The sequence below is a fragment of the Camelina sativa genome, chromosome 11 (assembly GCF_000633955.1).
Source record: "Camelina sativa cultivar DH55 chromosome 11, Cs, whole genome shotgun sequence".
In the NCBI taxonomy this organism is placed as follows: Eukaryota; Viridiplantae; Streptophyta; class Magnoliopsida; order Brassicales; family Brassicaceae; genus Camelina; species Camelina sativa.
Genome location: NC_025695.1, coordinates 26,787,972 through 26,809,223, shown reverse-complemented (window position 1 = coordinate 26,809,223; position 21,252 = coordinate 26,787,972). Strand labels below are relative to the sequence as shown.

The window sequence follows — 21,252 nt, the reverse complement described above, 5'->3', positions numbered from 1 at the left end:
TCCAAAGCTCCTCTAATGACGCCACTTAAGACATTGCAGTAGTAAAGACCATGGCAAGTATTGGGAAGTCCTCCAAAATTAAACTTCAGCAAGTCTCATCTTTGTCCTAGCTTGTCACTGATGTAGTGACCCCAAAGAACATCTTGAACCCCACATGTGCAATAAGGCAAAGCATGTTACTGCTTCTCAATACCATTAAACCAAAGGAGNTGTACACACAAATTTTTCAAACCACACTAATCGAAGTTTCTATTTTTAACTTGTTTGGTCGGCCAACATTATTTAAAAAGATACATACCAACTCACAAGTATATCGTGTATATGGTATAGAAGCAGCGGCTGCTCGTCTGCTCCACTAAACGCTCTTATCACAAGCTAAATAATTATTTGGTCTTTAGAAAAAGTTTGCTAGTATTGGGTTTTATTGTAGTCCATTGTACATTCAGTTTGTTCCTTGCACAAATTTGTAATTTTGAACAAATTGTTCATCGTCGTTGTACTCCTCTGCGACTTGTTTCAGTAGCTTCTCCTGCAACTCATAAGCATCATCCCCTCGAAGAACATCACACGTCCATGTCATCAAAACCTGATCATTGTGGAGACGGATAAAAGAACATAAGCACTCAGCCTAAAAATGTTCTTCTACACTTGGTAATTGAGGAGTAAGAGAAGTTCCTTTTAAGTTTCGAGAGAGACTGTTTGTATGAGAAGTTTGAAAAATGCAATTTATGTAACAAAAAAAATGGGAACAAAAAGGAGACTGACCATTTCCAAAGCTCCTCTAATGACGCCACTTAAGACATTGCAGTAGTAAAGACCATGGCAAGTATTGGGAAGTCCTCCAAAATTAAACTTCAGCAAGTCTCATCTTTGTCCTAGCTTGTCACTGATGTAGTGACCCCAAAGAACATCTTGAACCCCACATGTGCAATAAGGCAAAGCATGTTACTGCTTCTCAATACCATTAAACCAAAGGAGATATCTACCAGACATTAAACACTATGCTCTAGACTAAACTCAGATTGAACACTTACGGTTTGGTTAATTAAACACTTATGGTTTGGTTTGTGACTTGTTTTCCGGCTTCATAGTGAAAGCCTTAACCAAAGACTATAGAGTTACCAAAGTCATAGACACGTTTATATCCCTTGATGAAACCTAACACTTTCTCATCGTAGTGAAATCATTAGTTCCACACAAGAGAGCCATAAGCCAAATACCCACATCATCATGTTCTCACGGTAATGTTGTATAAGGACAAAATATAAGCATAAGTAAGAAATCATGATTTTTTGGAGGGAAAACAGCCAGAGAAATAGGGCCAACATGTAAAACAAGTCAAGTGCTAAACACATATGCAATTAACAATTAAGAAAAATGACAATGGACCAGCATTTGAAATGTTAGTTACTCTTTTAATGTCAACAGATAAGCCCAGTTTTTGATTTATCTTAGAACATAATACATAAAGACCCAAAGCAATACCAATGAGGCTACTTGGAACCCAGTTTTTGAATATACCCTAATCATAAACCTTTAAAGAACCTCAATTGTAACATACCATAACAATGTTTAAACAAATCGCATCATATCTAATATTCTGGATCAAGCTATTGTACTAAGAATTGCTACACAAACATATCAGAAAAAAATCTAGGAAATGAGAATGAATAGACAGATGATGATTGAAATTTAACACAAGCATTGAGGATGACGAGATTGACTGAGAACTAAAAGAAAAAAGGCTAACAAATCGGAGTTTATCATCCATCTCTCAATTCTCAAGTCGGAGAAGAGGTAGTAGAGATGACAATTTCGTTCCTTTGTCGAGAAAGCTAAATGGAGATTTAAAAATGAATGCTTACAGAGTGGCAAGACGAGCAACCGCAGCAGCAACTGCAACACATGCTAGAATTTACAATAAGATGGATTTTTTAATCTCCACACTTAAAAAATAATTTCAATTCTCTTAAAAACAAACTCCATTGATGTTACGAATCGGAGATTACCTCAGGATGATGAGAGAAAGAAGCAGAAGGTAAGAGACCAAGCGAAGTAACAGATTTAACAAAGCCGAGGAATTTTTCACCAACCTTAGACAAATCCATCCCATCACTGCCTTGAGATAATAAGAAAGGGAGAAAGAAGAAAACCCTAGAGCTGTTGAATTCAGCACCATAACCAAGTTCGTTTAGATCTCCGCCATTGAAGAGAAATGGATTACCCAAAACTAGGGATGTCAAAATGGGTCAAAATTAATGGATTGACTCAAACCAAAGCAATCCAAAACCTTATTGAGTTGATAATTTGAGTATTAATGGGTTAATGAGTTAAATTGGTTTATGAGTTTAGTGGATTGGATTGAAATGGATTGGATTGAAATTGATTGGATTAAAATGAGTTTATGGGTTGACCAAAACCAAACAATTTGATTAATTTTGAATACCAGATTAAACCAATTTTTCTTTCTGAACAAAATCCATCTTTCATTTCTTACGAAGATATTTCTTATTCTTCATGTATCACCCCCAAATCAAAATATCAATACTTTCGATTTCGATTTCGCTTTCTCTCCCACTTCGTCTTCTTCGATCGACTCAGACTTCGGATACATGGGTATGATCTAAATCTTGTCTCCCACTTAAACCCATTTAAATTATGTTCTCATGCTTCATATTTTTTTGATTTGTTTCTTTTGTGGATTCGATTGATTCCGTGTTTAGCTTGATTCGATTAAGTGTTTAGCTTGATTCAATATGATTGATTCAATTAAGGGTTTTAGCTTGATTCCGTGTTTAGCTTGATTCCGTGTTTAGCTTGATTCGATTCGATTGATTCAATTAAGGGTTTTAGCTTGGTGTTGTTGTTCTAGCTGTGGTTTAAGTGGATGTGGTGTCTCTCTCCAACTTTTCAGTATCTTTGTCTCTAATGGTTTAAGGGTTTTAGCTTGGTGTTGTTGTTCTAGATGTGGTTTAAGTGGATGTGGTGTCTCTAATGGTTTAAGGGTTTTAGCTTGGTGTTGTTGTTCTAGCTAAAACCGCAGATTAGTTTTTATGATGTTTTTATGAGGATCATAAGGAAGAGGATTCATGTGCGTGTGGAGCATGTGCAGCAGTCAAGGTGTCCAGAGGAGTCCAATCCCTTACTCGTCAATGATCTCAATGGAGGCTATTAGTTCTCTGCTTTCTTGTGTTTTGGAAGCTCATTTAGCTTACTTGAAACTTTGTTTTAAAATTTATAGTTTTTTGTATTGACATGTATTGCAGTATTGGAGACATATATCATGTTTATGATAAACAGTTTATGTATAAAATTACATAAGCTTTGATGATTTTATAAAATTACACAAAGACTAAATTTCTGATTATGATATAAAATGGATCAACTCATTTAACCCATTAATCCATTAAGCTAAATGAGTTTGTGGGTTGATCCAAACCATTTGCTTAATGAGTTGAGTTGACTCATTATCCATTTAATACTAAATCTCTATGGTTATGGGTTGGTTTGGGTTGGTTTACCCAACTTGACACCCCTATACAAAACTGAATGGGAAGAGATTAGGTTGCATCTCTCAATCTCATTTAAACGGCGACGAAGAAGAAGAAATCGAGCATCAATTGATTAAACGCTATCGTTTTCCATTTTGCTTCAATGTTGAGGCTCATGTGTCACACCAGGAATGCAACACATCATTTTTTATTGTATTGATTAATGGAAAAAATGCCATAAAAATCCTCTAGTTTCAAATTTGGGACAAAAAAATCCCCAACTTTGGAGATGTCATTTTAATCCCCAACTTTAGGTTGACTCATCCAAAAAATAGGGAACTTTCTCTGACCTCCATGTTTTAGGCACGCGGTTAAGTCTCCATTAGAAACTAATAGACGAGGTTAACAAACCGTTAATGGCTTCCGTTTAGCTAAAACGTCGACGTCTTATAAACAACAAAACAACGTCGTTTATAACTAAAGAATCCCCAAATTGAATCCAATTCTCGAATAGAAAACATAATCCCTAACCCTAAAAACAAAAAATTTCTCAAATTCTCTCGAATTGTCTTCATGGCGAGGACCGTGGAGGAAAAAATCTTGTTCCACCGCGGTGGTCGTCGCGATTGATGATGAATACTCCAGAGAAAGACACGATTCAAACAAGATCTGAAGCCGAGACAGTTGAGATTCTATCTGATACTGAGGCGGATCGAATCGAAGAGATGAATGAGAAGGATGGACCTGAGGCGGATTGAATCGAAGAGGAGAATGAGAAGGATGGTCCTGAGGCTGAGCGATTCGTAGAGGAGAATGAGAACGATGGACGTGAGGTGGATTGAATCGAAGTGGAGACTGAGAAGGATGGTCCTGAGGCTGAGCGATTCGTATAGGAGAATGAGAAAGATGGTCCTGAGGCGGATCGAATCAAAGTGGAGACTGCAAAGGATGGTCCTGAGGTTGAGCGATTTGTAGAGGAGAATGAGAAGGATCAAAACAGTAAGACAGTTTCTAAACCTAAACGTAAACGAAAAAGGAAGAAGATTGCTGAAGATATCGAAGATGATCGTGAGGCCGTGAGTGGAGATGATTGTGAGGTTGTTGGTGATGAAGACTGTGATGAGGTTAGATATGCAGACGAAGGTAACCGTGAAGAAGATCATGAAGATCAAAGATGGAGCATTGTAGCGGTTCCAGAGCGATATTGCGAGCCAAATGTAGATTCTATAGAAGAAAGAGATGATGGTAATATTGGTGTGGAGGAAGAAAATTGTGATGATTTTGAAGCTGAATTTGGCCCGGATGCGAGAGAGGGCCGTGGAGACGAGAGTGATGCTGATAGTGGAGATGATATATGGGATAAGGAGAGGATTCCTGATCCTCTTTCATACAGTGACGATGATGAAGATTGCGACGACGAAGGTGCTGCTCCACAAGCTGAAGATCCGGAAGAGATTCTAAGTCTGGGTAGAACTTTCAATGGTCCAGATGAGTTCAAGATTGCTGTGCTAAGGTATTCTCTGAAGACTAGATACAATATTAGTTGTATAGGTCACAGAGTTTGAAAGTTGGTGCTAAGTGGTCGTCGACTGATGTTAAGTGTCCATGGAGATGCTATTGTTCTTATTCTAAAAAGAAACACAAGATACAAGTGAAGATATACGATGGTGAGCATGCATGTGTGAGATCCATATTCTCGAAGATGTTGAAGCGAGGGACAAATGCTTGGTTGTTTAGGGAGAGGTTGAGAAAGGATCCGAAAATTACCAAGCAACAGATGGTTGCAGAGATCAAGAGAGAGTACAACTTCGAAGTCACAGAAGACCAATGCTCCAAGGCGAAGACATAAGTTATGAAAGAAAAAAAAGTGACTCATGAAGAACATTTTGCTCGAATATGGGATTATCAAGCTGAGATCTTCCGATCTAATCCGGAGACTGCCTTTGAGATTGAGACTACACCTGGTACAACTATTGGCAGCTTACCAAGGTTTTATCATCTATTCATTTGCTTTAAGTTACAGCGAGACGCTTGGAAGAATACATGTAGGCCTATTATAGGCATAGATGGTGCCTTTCTCAAATGGGACGTAAAGGGTCATCTTTTAGCAGCTGTTGGGAGAGATGGAGACAATAGGATTGTTCCTATTGCATGGACTGTAGTGGAGATTGAGAATGATGATAATTGGGATTGGTTTCTTAGGATGTTATCTGCCAAGTTGGATCTTCAAGATGGAAAAAACGTGACAATCATATCAGACAAACAATCGGTTAATGTTTGTCCCTCTTTTGTTTACATTTCGGATAATAGTAAATGAGTATGCTAATTTTCTACATTATGTACATATTTTCAGGATTTAGTTAAAGCAATTCACATTGTTATTCCAGCAGCTGAGCATAGGCAATGTGCTAGGCACATTATGGAAAATTGGAAGAGGAGTAGCCATGATATGGAGCTACAAAGACTCTTCTTGAAGATTGCAAGGAGTTACACAGAAGGAGAATTTGGTGCTCATATGCGAGCTTTGCAGAGTTACAATCCTAGTGCCTATGATTCGCTCCTGAAGACCCAACTGAGGACATGGTCTAGAGCGTTTTTTCAGGGCTGGGAGTTGCTGCAATGACAACTTAAACAACCTCAATGAGTCGTTCAATAAAACCATCCGAGGAGCCAGAAGGAAACCTTTACTAGATATGCTGGAAGACATTAGGAGACAGTGTATGGTGCGTAACGAGAAGAGGTATGTGATTGCGGGTCGGTTGAAGACTAGATTCACAAAAAGAGCTCACGCTGAGATAGAGAAGATGATTGATGGGTCACAATTTTGTGAAAGGTGGATGGCAAGGCACAATACGCAAGAGATAAAGGTTGGTGATGTCACGGTAATTGTTGATATGAATGACAACCCTTGCGGTTGCAGGAAATGACAGATGACTGGTATACCATGTATTCATGTTGCATCCGTCATCATAGGAAGGAAGGAGAAGATGGAAGATTATGTGGCTGAGTGGTACACGGCTAGAATGTGGCAGCTAACTTACATTGATGGTATTGAGCCTGTTCAAGGCAAGCTGCTATGGCCAAGAGTGAACAGGATAGGAGTGTTGCCACCTCCATGGAGAAAAGGTAATCCAGGGAGGCCAAATAATCATGCTAGGAGGAAATCATTGTTTGAAACAGCCTCTAGCTCCAACAAAACCCAGCTAAGAGGCAATCGAGTCATGACCTGCTCAAATTGCAAACAAGAAGGACACAACCGACAAGGATGTACGAATCCGAGAGTTGCAACACCACCAAGAAGAAAAAGAGGTCGACCAAGAAAATGACAAGTAAGATTTTCTATTTTGAACATTGAACATTATAATTCATTTTGAACATTGATTGTAACATTTTTTATTGAAATTAGGAGCCAAGGGTTATACTGTTTGGACAAGGTCAACCATTGCAAGGAGATCCTTCTCAACCATCTCAAGGACCACCTTCTCAACCATCTTAAGGACCACCAGCTCAACCATCTCAAGGAGCACCATCTCAGTCATCACAAGGAGCACCAGCTCATTTATCTCAAGGAGCATCATCTCAGCCATCTCAACCATCACAAGGAGCACCAGATCATCTATCTCAAGGATCACCATCTCAACCATCTCAAGGACAACCATCTCAACCATCACAAGGGAGATCTCATCCAACAACCTCAGTCAGAGGAAGATCTCATCCAACAACCTCAGTCAGAGGAAGATCTCATCCAACGACATCAGTCAGATCAAGAACTCATCTGGGTGGATCACAGGGAAGTTCACAACAAGGAGGCTGGGCACCATGGTTTGAATGTTCACGCTAAACTTCAAAGTCGAGTTTTGTTTGGATACTCTGTTTTTTTGTTTCTTTGGATTGTTTTTGGCCTTTTGTTTGTATCAAAACATATTCTATCATGATTGAGACACAATTCAAACAAGAGATATCCATTACTTATGAGATCAAAGAAATCATCCAACAAGAAATATCACAAAGAGTTTACATGAAGCTCTTGTTAATAACCTAACATAAAAGTCTTCTGATTTCCTTACCTAAACAATACAAAACTACACAAAATGGTCATAACACAAAGCCAAACAAAACCGACTTTGAAGCACAGCATCAACTTGCGTAGTTCTTTTTTGTTGCTCATGTCTTCTTCCTTCAATTCTTTCACCATTGATGCGGACATCGATCCTACAAACCAAACCGTTGAACCAGATCCTGTACCACATCATGTACCACATCTTGTACCAGAAGTACGAGAAGACCCTATGACACGATCAAAGGGTAAACAGCTAAGGACGAGGTTTAACCTATCCGTTCAAGACATTGTAAGCTCCCTAGAGCTGAAGGACGTCAACTGGTATGTACCACCATCATGCCACCATAATGGACATGATCACATTACCAAGGAAGAGCTTGCTGAAGCCTTCACCCAAATGAGCCTTGATCAGACCAGTTCCCCAGGTATGAAAACTCTTTTGGCAGGTCAAGGAACCTTAAGAATCCAAGAGAAGACATTGGAGCTGCAAGAGACGTGTGATACAAGCAACACCTCCGAAAGCAATCAAGAGAGTGAAGATCAAGACCAAGACATAGAGGACATGTACGAGCATCAAGAGACTGATCAAGATACTCTAGAGGAACTCCAAGAAGACCCCTACTTCAATAAACAAGCCAACAATCAAGTACAAGACAAGAACCCTGAAATAGCACAGTGAGTATTACAAGAAGTGATTCAGATAACATCAATTGGGCCTAGATCGCATCCAGGTAAGTCTTATTCAATATTTTCGATCCTTGCAGGTCCCACCAACCCCAACAACGGCTAGAAGACTTGCTCATCAAGAGATGATGGCTTCTTCTTCTTCTTCTTCTTCTTTGTTCAATTGCTCAGGAAAAAGATCTTCTTCTTCTTCTTCTTCTTTTTCTTTGTTCAATTGCTCAGGAAAAAGATGTGACCTTTGTTCAATTGCTCAGGAAAAGATGTGACCTTTTTGTGTTTCTGGTTCGAAATTATCCGACTTTTAAGTATTGATTGAGTAAGGTAATGATTCTGATACAATCTGTTGAGAAAAAGATGTGGCCTTTGTTCAATCTTTATTGACCTCTCATACATTAGTGGTTCTTTAAGAAGATTGAAACTGTTCAAGAATCAAAGAATCTGTATTTGTTGCTTCAAGATGTTTTCATTCTTGTAAGGGAAATGGTGAGTGGTTTTAGGTGTTGGGTTGCTTTGCTTGTGTCTCCACCAAATTGTTTGGTTTTTGTTTTCATGTGTTGGCTGGATTTGTTTGCGTAGGGGCTTTGGCAAGTTGATGGTTAAGCTCATGCAAGGATATTTTGTTACTGGGGTTGAAAGTTCTGAGCAAGAACACTTACCTGGAAACCGTGCTGGTAATGGTGACTGCTGTATCTATCTATTATCTCACATTTGTTCACTTGAACTATCAATGTAATGTTTTTATTTCTGTTCAGGGGAAAAGGCCAAGGGAAAGAAACCGTACAGGCCGCAAATTAATACTGCGTCTTATGCATTACTGATAACATTGCACAGGTTTAGTAGTTACATTTGTATTTTCCTCGCAATGTAGTTCTTTCTTTCATCTCAGTGAACCCTTCTTCAGGACTGTGTTTATGGCGTTAATGTTTTTCTTTTACCAGAGAGACTGCAAACGGGAAAAAATTCATGCGTAAACAAGAGCTTATGGACGCTACTGAAGCGAGTGGGCTCTCACAAGTTCCTATTGTGTATGATTCAATTTATGTTCCAGTCTCTGATATGTTGTTAATTTTGTACCCAATCACTGCTGCTTGAATTTATTCCTTCATTCTTGTTGATAGACCAGAGAAAGGAAAAGGAAAAGCAGGAATTGGACAGTCGAAGAGGGAGTGGTATAGCGGATGGAGCTGCATGACAACACTTATACAGAAGGGATTGGTGGTGAAATCTAGCAATCCAGCAAAGTAAAAAAAAAAAAACTCATTGCTAAAAAACCATGTCTTATGTATTTTCTGCATTTTGACTTGTATTATTTATAAAGAAGTAGGCCTTACCTTGAGACAAGGATGACTTGACTTGTTTTTTCTTGTAGGTACAGTTGAAGGCCATGATGCAGCAAATGAATGTATCGTGCGATCTCGATTATCTAATCCAGTTGAAATCTTATCTGATGATGAAGTGGAGCCTGCACAGCAAGCAAAAAGACCGCGTAATCAAGATTCAACCTACTCTTTTACCATGAGAGAAGAACAGCCGTATGTCGATGCAAGATCCAGGGCACAATCATCCATTCCAGCAGGACCTTCTAGAGCACAACCATGTACGGGTCTTTAGCAAGCATGTGATATGATATCTTTACTGTTGTGTCTGTTAAATGATGTATGTTTCATCTTATGAATTCTTAGCTACGAATACAGGTGAAGTTGATCTTGAGGGATCTCGTGCTAAGAAGTTCCGTTCTTGCAATGTTGGATCCACCTTAAATCCATGTTCATCTGGTTCCACTCATCCCATGAAAGCCTGCTCATCTTCTGTATGTAACTATTTGACTTCAGTAGATTATGTAACTAATATGTTTACGATCAGCAGCAGCAACTGTAGTACTAATCAGCATTGGTTGTTCTTTATTGTGTGCTGTTTACAAAGTTGGCATCAAATGGAATCGAAGGAGTAACAACTATTCCACGCCTTCCACCTCTTAGATTTGGAGAAGCTTTTGAGGAAGCATATGATGTGATCATGATACTGGATGATCGAGAACAGTTTGCCACCAAGGGGTGTGTGGAACTCTACTCATCTTTTTCCGACTTGAGTTTTTCTTATGGTTTAGTTATGAAGCTGTGATAATACCCTATCTATGTTGTTGTTGATAACACTAACCCATACGTTCTTATTCACAGATAAAGATCCATAGTTGATAGCATATGCTCTGTATTCAAGATTAAGATTGAGGTTTGCATTTGCTTTTCTTGGATAAATGTCAACAGATTCCAAACTTAACAAAAATGAACTGGAAAAATGGGTGTTGTTGAATCTGTAGGTTAGACGATTACCTATTGGGGACTGTATCTGGATTGCTCGGCATAAGTATCAACAAGATGAATATGTTCTGGACTTTATTGTTGAGAGGAAGAGCATTGATGATTTGCACTCGTCAATTATGGATAATCGCTACAAGGACCAAAAACTTAGACTTCAGGTTTCTTGTAGTGTACTACTCTCTCAACTCCTAAAGTTCTGACTTGCTCTATCTTTCGTTGACGGTTGTTTCTTCTTGAATTGCCAGAGATCAGGAATCAAGAAGCTGATATACATTCTTGAAGGGGATCCAAACCAGTCTAAAACATCAGAAAGCATAAAAACGGCGTAAGTTTTTGTCTTTTTTAACAGAAGATTTCTGATTGGTTCTTTGAGGTTTGGAAACCAAATTTGTTTTTATCTATGTGCTTTAGTTGTTTCAAAACGGAGATTCTTGAAGGGTTTGATGTGGTGAGGACAAATGGGCTGGGTGAGACGCTAAGAAAATACGGTTATCTCACTAAATCGATATACCAATACTACAAGTCGCGGGTGAATGATGACCAGAGCAAAGTCCCGGCCGCGTGTCCTTCTTTCGATGATTTTGTCAAAAGGTGTCAAGACTTTGATAAAATGACAATCAGCGATGTATTTGCTATTCAGCTTATGCAGGTATTGATTTTGAGTCTTGCTAAAGCTTTATTCGGATCTTTTACGTATGGAGTTTAACTTCTCTACAATGCTTTTTGTTGCAGGTGCCGCAAGTAACAGAGGAAATTGCCATAGCTGTTCTTGATACGTACCCAACACTTTTGTCTCTTGCTTCTGCATATTCTAAACTAGTAAGCCTTTTTTTTTTACACTTGTACTGCTTTAAAACACGCTGATGGCTTCTAGTCTTGAACTACAACGATTTCTCGATGGTTTTTTGAAGGATGGGAATGTCTCGGCGCAAGAAGAAATGCTTAGGAATCAAAGCAACAATGTAGTATGTGCATCAGCTAGTAATAATATATACAAGTTAGTTTGGGGTGAATGACTGACTTCTACTCTAGTGTTTGTCCCTTTAACCATTTTGTTGTGTAGAAAGAGAGTGATCTGAAACTGCTCCAGTGCATATATTAGCGACTTGCTCTATTAGATTTTGGACAGTGATTAGTAGAACCACTTGTGCTTGTAACTGAAGCTTAGGCTCACAATTATTATAACCGTTTCAATTTGTTGTTCCTCTGAAAATATTCTCTTCTTGAAACCAAGTTCAACGATACTGTACATCTCCTTCTTCCTTACAAAACTTAAACGATCGACCAATCAGAAAATGGCCCAAACGGAAAGGAAGCCCATTAATAAAACAGATCTATCAAGCCTTCAACTTCAACGGCCATCTCCACCAGCAAAAGAAGACCCAAAAAAAACAAAACAAAGCATGATCATTGATCAGATCAAAAGAAGAAGACTGTGAGTTGTGATCGGTACGGAGTTACAAGTTCTGAAAGTGTAAGCATGCACGTGTACTCAAACAAAACATGTCGTTATCAAATAATCAAACGCTAAGCATACACAAATAGTTCACAAAACGTTGAGACCACGTTTCTGAAAGTGTAAGTGGTCGTCTGGTGCCACATGCAAAACGTTAGAATTATCCACATGTTGGTTCAATTCTTCCCTTCTCCTTTTCATAAGTTCTCTTCAAAAAAAACTCATTTTAGTGATATCTGTGAGAATTGGCCAAGATTAAATTGGATTTAGTAGATAACTTCTAAAGGAGTTTTTTGTTAAAACATCTCGATAGAGAAGAAGAATGTGATCAAGACACGAAAGTCCTCTTTGTATTTAATTTTGTGAAGGGAAGTGTAATTCAAAACGTGTTTTGTTTTTGTGTGTGGCTGATTAAAGATTTTTAAAATAATTAATAATAATTCTTAAAGAAAAAACGTGAGAAGATAACAAAAATAAGGTATAAAGGGCTTGAGAACAAATGGACCACACAGAAAAGCGAACTAATCTTTATTCCTAAATTCTTTTTGATATTTAAAAAAAAATGAAGTTACATATTCGTTTTTTACCTACTACTACATATTTCACTTTTACTGTTAATACATATATGAATATTTAATCACTTGACTACATAGTAACCTGACCAATACAGCTCATGATTTTAATGATAATGTTCTGCAAACTGCTTAATTTATTGGTCAATTCATTAGTATTTTATTAAAATAAAGTTAACTTTCGATTTCATTTTAAATGTAAAATAATTTGGTTGGCCATATTTTTTAGGATTCTGAAATGAATATCGAAACCACGATCAAACTTGTCAATTTTTCCCCGATTAATTCATCCGAATTGATTAGAAAAATGTATCCCAAAAATGATTCTCTTTATAGAAATGTTGTGTAGCTTTTTTCTTCCTTTATCTTTTTGAGTTTTAATATCATAGTCCCAGAAGTACAAGTTTGCTAAAACTGTGGTTTAAAATCGACAAATGTTATATAAAGTAGTTTAGATCATTTTATGATTCTGTGGTCCTCTAGTTGGTATTCAACTAAGGATGTTATCAAGATAGCGTTCACATGTTACTTCTACCATTTTTTTTCTCTCACCAAAAAATGTGTTTTTATGCAAAGGGAGTGGGCAAAAGATTCACGAAATTTGAGCTTTGATTCTCCAAATCTTAGCTTTCTTTAAATAAGCATATGCATATCTTCCAATTTATGCCATCCAACGTCATGTATAACTAAATATATACGGATTTAATTAGCCACATATATGTATGGTTGTAAGATGTTTTAAAATCTAGCAATGGAATAATTAATGTTGGTTTTAAAAAATTTGACAAAGAAACAAAAAAATTAAGAAAATAAGCAAATTATAAGAAAAATGGAAAAAAATAAAAAAAATTATAATCAATATTGTAAATGTTACTACATATGTTATGATATATTTCTAACTTCAGAAATTTTTGTTTGAGGAAGGTAATGCATAAAGTCATGTGGATTACATGTACATTGGTTAATATATTTGAAATCAAATATAGAGATGATTCAACACTAATATATAGTAGAAAAAGCTTTTCTACTAATTGATTTTAAGTTAAAAGTTCATAATTTGTTGTAGTGCATCAGAGTCCAGTATCAAATATCAGTATGTCACGTACAAAGAGTGAATACATCCCAAGATTGTTATTAGGTGGAGTCCAACCTCCAACTTCGACAATATAACTCAAACTACTTTGCCACTTTATTACTGTACTTTCATCTAATGTAATATTTTTTGGGAAAATCCCAAAATAAACCACAAAGGTGACACCAACTCTCAATTTAAACCTTAAAAGTTTTTCACTTCCACTTTTATACCTCAAAGTGACTACTACACTGCCAATATAATACGACGATTGACTTCCATTTTCGTAGGCCATAACATTTAACAGATTTTATTAATCCATTAACAGAATAATTACCAGCAGTAACTCCGTTTGTTTTCTCATCTAAGAACACAAATTTATACATAATGTTTGAGTTTATTATTTCTGGGGCAAGTCCCCCCTTCCCCCACTAACCATAGCGTGGGTCTGCCCGTAATGTACCTCTGGCGGTTTGTATAAGATAGAAAGACTTTGCTTTTATAAGAATAGCTCTCTTATATTATTGCTTAGAAAATCTCCTCTCAAAACTAAACAATGTTTGCACTCTTTCTCATACCTTTGATCACAACTTAATCAAAGATATATATAGTGCTTTATTCTCCTATTTCTTTTAGAACTAGATATCTCCTAATTCTAGTAGGATTATGCTTAGCCCTTTCTTGTCCTAAACATTCCTTTGTAAGATATTTTGGGCCTTAAGTCTTGAAGTTTATCCAACATTTTCCCTCTTAAACTTCAAATTCTCCTTGCTTACTTCATAAACACCTATCAAGCTCCTCATTTCTTCAAACTTCACTCTAGCCAAAGCCTTGGTAAGAATATCAGCCTTCTGCTCTACTCCAGGGATGTGCTCCACACGAATGAGCTCTCTCTCAATGCATTCTCGCACAAAGAAGTATCGCTTATGTATGTGTTTGCTTCTCCCATGAAACACTGGGTTCTTAGCAAGTGCTATTGCAGACTTGTTGTCGACATACAACATGATTTGAGCTTCCTTCTTTCCTGTAACTTCACACATCAAATCCTGAAGCCAAATTGCTTGTTTAGCTCCTTCTGTTGCAGCCATAAACTCGGCCTCACAAGAAGACATAGCAGCTGTGTCTTGCTTCCGTGTACACCATGTGATCGGTGTATCACCAAAGAGAAATAAAAGTCCAGTACTACTCCTCTCATCATCTAGATCGACGTTGTGACTGCTGTCACTGAAACCAACGATCTCCTTTAAACCTCCACGCTTATACTTGAGACCATATGATGTCGTTCCTCTGAGGTACCGCAAAATCTGTTTTATGATCTCTCCATGAGACTTCCTCGGGCTCTGCATGTATCTGCTTACAACACTTACCGCAAAAGACATATCAGGTCGAGTGTGTAAGAGATACCTCAAACAACCAACAACTCTTCTGAACCGAGTAGGATCTATCTCTGTTTCATCAGGCGACTTAGAGACCTGCAGCCCAAACTCCATTGGGATCACTGTTGAGTTGCAGTTTTGAAGTCCTGCTTGCTTTAAAATCCTCTGTGCATATCCTTCTTGTTTAATGGTGATACCATCAATTCCTTGATGCACTTCAATGCCAAGGTAGTAAGTGAGTCTACCGAGATCAGACATCTCGAACTTCGACGACATCCCTTCCTTGAACTCCTTAATCGCTCTAAGATTGTTGCCTGTGATAAATAAGTCATCCACATAAACAACAACAATTAGTAGATCACCTCCTTTCTCCTTTTGATACATTGCAGTCTCCTTCAAACATCTCTTGAAGCTCATCTCCTTCAAGATTTGATCCAACTTAGTGTTCCATGCTCGTGGAGCTTGTCTTAAGCCATATAGAGCTTTTGTCAGCTTGTAAACTCTATGTTCTCCCCCCTCGATCTGAAAACCTTCTGGTTGTTCTACATAGACATTCTCCTTCAATTCGCCATGCAAAAATGCAGTTTTTACATCCAAGTGATGGATCTCCCATCCATCTGATGCAGCCAAACCAATCAACATTCTTATTGTCTCCATGCGAGCTACATGAGCAAAAGCTTCTTCATAATCGACACCACTCTCTTGCACATAGCCCTTTGTAACAAGCCTGGCCTTGTACTTGTTTACTGTTCCGTCTGCATTCCTTTTAATCTTAAAAACCCACTTGAGACCAATTACCTTCACACCTTGTGGTCTATCAACAAGAAACCAAGTCTTGTTTTTGTTGATAGAGTCGATCTCATCCTTACAAGCTAATCTCCATACTTTTAGTCCTTTTGCATCTTCATAGAACTGTGGCTCATCATTGATCATCAGTAGTAAAATCTCACTTTCAATTGATGCTAACAACACATAGTCATCAAGATACTTAGGAGTCTTTGTTTGACGTTCTGACCTTCTTAAAGACAGTTGCTGATTCTCTTGAGTAACAACATTCTCGTCATCCACTCTATTTTCTCGAGTTATATCATCCTCTGGGTCTGCTCTATAATCATCGACATGATCTTGTTCTGCAGAACTCGATGATATTGGTCCTTTACCAGCATCCTCCCCACTGCATATGAAACATCCCTTGTTCTCTGCAATCTCTATTTTCTGTCTTGTTCCAACTCCACTTATTTTCGTCATCAAAAACAACATCTCTGCTGACTACAATTCTTCTAGTTGACGGATTGAACAGTCGATATGCCTTGGATCCAGGTTCGATGCCAAGGTTTACTAAAGACAAAGAACGATCATCCAACTTCTTGAGACTTGCAGTATCAGTTTTAGAATAAGCTATACACCCAAATACTCTTAGGTGTTCAACATTTGGTTTCCTTTCTCGCAAACATTCATACGGAGTGATGTTATTCAATGCCTTAATAGGTATCCTATTGATCACATATGTAATGTGACGAACTCCTTCTCCCCACAGATAATTTGGGACCTCCATGGCCTTGAGAATGCTCCTTGTCATCTCCATTAGAGTCCTGTTTCTTCTCTCGACCACACCGTTCTGCTGCGGAGTGTACGGTGCTGTCAAGTGTCTCTTGATCCCGTTTGTAGCACAAAAAACATTGAACTCGTTTGATGTGAATTCACCTCCCCTGTCCGTTCTAAGGGTAATAATCCCTCTTCCAAGTTCCTTCTCAACACTACTCTTGAACGCCTTAAAGCTTCCAAACGCTTCACTTTTCTCTTTTATCAAGACTGACCACATGTATCTTGAAAAATCATCCACAATAACAAATATATATCTGTTATGTGCTAATGTTGCAGGTGTTATAGGACCGCATAAATCAGCATGAAGAAGCTCCAATGGCTTGGAGGCATGATACATTGTTGCTCTTGGGAATGTCTGTCTTGCTTGCTTCCCAACGAGACACGACTCACAAAGCTTCTTCTCATCTTTAATCTCTGATAATCCATGAACCATCTTCTGTTGCGACATTGCTTTTAACGCTTCTTCTCATCTTTAATGTGACTGAGCCTAGCATGCCACTTCCAAGTATCATCTTTGATACGTGTATGCAGACAAACTGGTCTTCCAATCTTGAGACTAATTTTGTACAACCTATTAGTCGATCTCACAACCCTCACCAACAGCCTATCACTCGGATCATGAACAGTTAACCAGTTTTGTCTCATACGAACATCACAGCCAACCTCTGTAGCCTGTCCCAGGCTCAAAATATTGCTCTTGAGATCAGGAATATAGTAAATATCTTTCACTAAAACCTGTTCCTCACTTTTACTTTCAAAAATTATTGAGCCTTTTCCTTTTATTTCTACACAAGATCCATCTCCAAACTTCACCTTACCTCCAATGTTCTCATTAAGCTCAGAAAAGTAATCCTTATGACCTGTCATATGATTACTAGCTCCATTGTCTAAATACCACATCCCATCCTCCTTAGTGTAGTTTCTTGGAATGACCCTTTCTTCATTTAAATAGACAATTTCATGCATGAACAGAGATTTATCCGCTTCCTCTGTTTCCAATGTCTCGACCTTGTTTGCTTCTTGAACTTTCTGAATTTTCTCCGGACACTGCGAGGCATAGTGACCCGGTTTGTCACATCTAAAGCAGATGATGACTTTGTCCTTCTTTTCTTGAGTTTGGTTCTGTTCAGTGTTAGATCGATCATGTGTGTTATTCTGGTTGTTATACTGCGAATTATTTATTCCTCTACCTCTTCCTCGATAACCTCTTCCTTCATAGCCTCTCCCTCTACCACGTCCTCTACCTCTAAAGCTACTATTTCCATTGTTAGAGCTTGATTGATGTTGATCTGAGTTAGAGAACATAAGTTTGTTCTGATTTTCTTCAGGATATCCTTCTCCTGCAATCCTTTCCTCAAACGCCTTTAGTCTTCCCACTATGTCTTTGAAACTTGTGGTGTTGAGGTTGAGTACTTGTTCAAGCGAGGCTACCATGTGAATGAACTTACTTCTAGGTAGACTGTTTAAGAATTTCTTCACGAGTCTCGGCTCTTCAATGATTTCACCAAGCGCTGCTGCCTTGGTTGCGATTTCAGACAATTTTCCAGCAAAACTGTCGACTTTATCTGCCTCTGTCATGCGTATCTTCTCAAACTCTGACATGAGTGTCTGCAAATGTGCCTCCTTGACATGTTCTGCTCCAAGGTTCCTTGACTGAATTGAGTTCCAAATCGCCTTTGGTGTACTCAAGTTACCAACCTACATGGTAAGTGTTTCCGAAATTGATTGAAACAACAAAGCTGTAGCAATGTCATTCTTCTCTGGATTATCCGATCCTGTTTCAATTGTTTCCCAAACTTTATGAATACGCAGCATGATCCTCATCCTCATGGACCACACTGTGTAGTTCGTAGAAGTCAAAAGAGGGGACTGAATCGAAATAGCTTTGTCCAACTCCTTTGGACGTGATGAAGCTATGATCTCACCCATCGTTGTGGTTCGATAATCACTACCAAAAACTTGCTCTGATACCAAATATAAGATAGAAAGACTTTGCTTTTATAAGAATAGCTCTCTTATATTATTGCTTAGAAAATCTCCTCTCAAAACTAAACAATGTTTGCACTCTTTCTCATACCTTTGATCACAACTCAATCAAAGATATATATAGTGCTTTATTCTCTTATTTCTATTAAAACTAGATATCTCCTAATTCTAGTAGGATTATGCTTAGCCCTTTCTTATCCTAAACATTCCTTTGTAAGATATTTTGGGCCTTAAGTCTTGAAGTTTATCCAACAGTTTGAAACTAGAGTGCACTTATAATTCTTGTGCATTTATCTTTAGTTTTTATGTCTACTTCCGAGTTCTGATTGAACTGCAAATAAAAAGAATATGTGAGACAACAATAAATGATTCTCAGTAAGAAGAATATATACCAATTTATTTATTTATCATTGACTGATTTTTGTTTGAAACTGCTCTAATCTAAATATTTTAATTTAGTTTATTTATCTGAAATAAATTTGTCTATTATCTCATTGAGAATTTGTTAGCATTAGCGTTTATGTTTTTTTTTTTGTAGATGTGAAATAGGAAGTCTAGTCTCTGTTTAGGACTGAACCTCCTCATCTTTATTGCCAACTTTTCTATCCAATTTTTTTGATTGGAGTGGTTTAGATAATTAATCAAGGGCCAGCTACAAAATACATTGACATTTTTTAATTCTTCCAAAATCATAATCTTTTTCAAACATAGAGAGAAACACTTACTTTGTACAAACACACACTAAATGGACCTAACAAGGATAGTGGGACTGTTGGGGAAATATCAAAAAATAAATTTACCTTAGAAGCATTTAAATCCAAAGACCTAACCTATGTTTTGTGCTGGACCTGAATTAGAATTTGTGGACTTTTATTATGTTACTCGTGTCTCTATCCCTCATACTATTTTCTTTTCTTTTACTATTACAGTAACTTCGAAACCAATCTATTTATCTACAAATTAGCGTTGGAATATCGATTTCCAATTGAGAAGTACTTCAGCTCTCTGATCTTTTTATTAAACACAACCAGTATAGGTACAATATATCTATATTTGATATTCTTAGATATATTCCGATTAAATTTTTATGGTCTCTCTTTAGAAAAGTATACATTGTTTCTTGTTATATAGATTATTCGACCTTTTCAATCGATAACTATAATTTCTCGACAATGCCTACGACTTTGCATTTCAAACTCTAGTTATAGTCTGGAAACCCTATTTTTACATATATCTAGTCCGGACCAATCTACTAATGTCTAATATATATTTATTCAATTCAACTATTCCAATAAATCAAGATTGCATCCGAAAAAAAAAAATCAGTGAAATAGATTGTATCCGAGCACTAAAAAAATACAGTGAAATAGAAGTGGCGATAAAGTTGGGTAGAATTGTATTTGTTGATTTTTTTTTTTTTTTTTTTTTNTTTTGGCAAACTTATTTGTTGAATTAAGACTTTTTGTTGTTGTTAAAAGGTGTTCGAGAATTTCACAAGTAATCTCCCAAAATAAATCTTTATTTTCACCTTATTAAGTTGGTGTCATACTTTATTAATAAAATATTTAAGGGTTTTCACTTTTGCTTAATGTTGGTTATTAATTGCAACTAAATTTGGCAAAGAAAAAAAGAAATTACGGTTAGGTGCTTAAGAAAGGTAAATGCCAACCTTACTATATACATAATTACATAGTAGTATTATTTTTTTTTTTTTTTTTTTTNGAAACGCTCCCCTATCCTCCACCAGAGGCGTAGTATGCAAATACCTATCCGAATAGGATTTTGCTTCTTCCCATAGTAATTTATCATTATTCGCCTGGTGTAGAATTTCCGTCGGCTCGGCCTGTAACCCCTGAAAAACTTTTTTATTCCTATCTTTCCATAATGTCCAAAGTATCCAAGGAAGACGATTAGCTACATCCGAATCCCCCGACTGAGAGGCTGCCCGCCAAAAAATAAAGTCTAAATTTGCATAAATTGAAGCAAATGGAAAGCCATCGGGGACTAACGAAACTAGGGACAACTCCCAAACATCGAGCGAGCGAGGGCACTCAAAGAGAGCATGATTGATAGTTTCTGGTGCAGCCCCACACCGTTTGCAGAGTGTATCACACCGGATACCCCTATACGCAAGTCGTTCGAGCACTGGGAGGGTGCCCGACGCAATCTGCCAGAAAAAATGTTGGACCTTTGGGGGAACATCCAGCTTCCACACCTGGGCCCTGAGGGCCATACATGTTGGTCCGTATTCGACTTCCGTCATCAGTTCTCTGGCTAATCTATAACCTGATTTAACCGTATACTTCCCTGACTTGGTAAAATGCCATACTAACCGATCCCGTTGCTGGACCTTACTGACCGACATACGCCGAATAATCGGTATATCCCCCGGATCCAGAAACTCTTCTAGAGTAGGCAAGTGCCAATCCTTCGTGACAGGATTAATTAAGTGGTTCACCATCAAGCTCGGTAACCAGAGTCGTCCCCGACCATTGGCAGGACGTGGTCTAATATCCGGAATCCATGGATCTCTCCAAACCGAAATAGAACTACCCGAACCTACCGCCCATCGCGCTCCATATTCCACTAAATCTTTCGTTGAAAAAATACTCCTCCAGGCAAAGGAGGGATT

At 37.8% G+C, this 21,252-nt stretch overlaps 1 long non-coding RNA gene and 1 pseudogene across 2 annotated transcripts; one reads left to right on the top strand and one right to left on the bottom strand.

The window, feature by feature from the left end:
• Positions 238 to 2,300, bottom strand: LOC104724327. 2 transcript variants are annotated; one of them, XR_757623.2, is made up of 4 exons: positions 2,010 to 2,300; positions 1,035 to 1,908; positions 766 to 911; positions 238 to 586 (listed from the first exon to the last, which is right to left on the bottom strand). It is a non-coding gene; the product is annotated as an uncharacterized LOC104724327 (long non-coding RNA). The 2 variants fall into 2 exon arrangements; XR_757622.2 differs by having other exon boundaries at positions 1,035 to 2,298.
• LOC104728374 lies at positions 6,422 to 11,569 on the top strand (annotated as a pseudogene).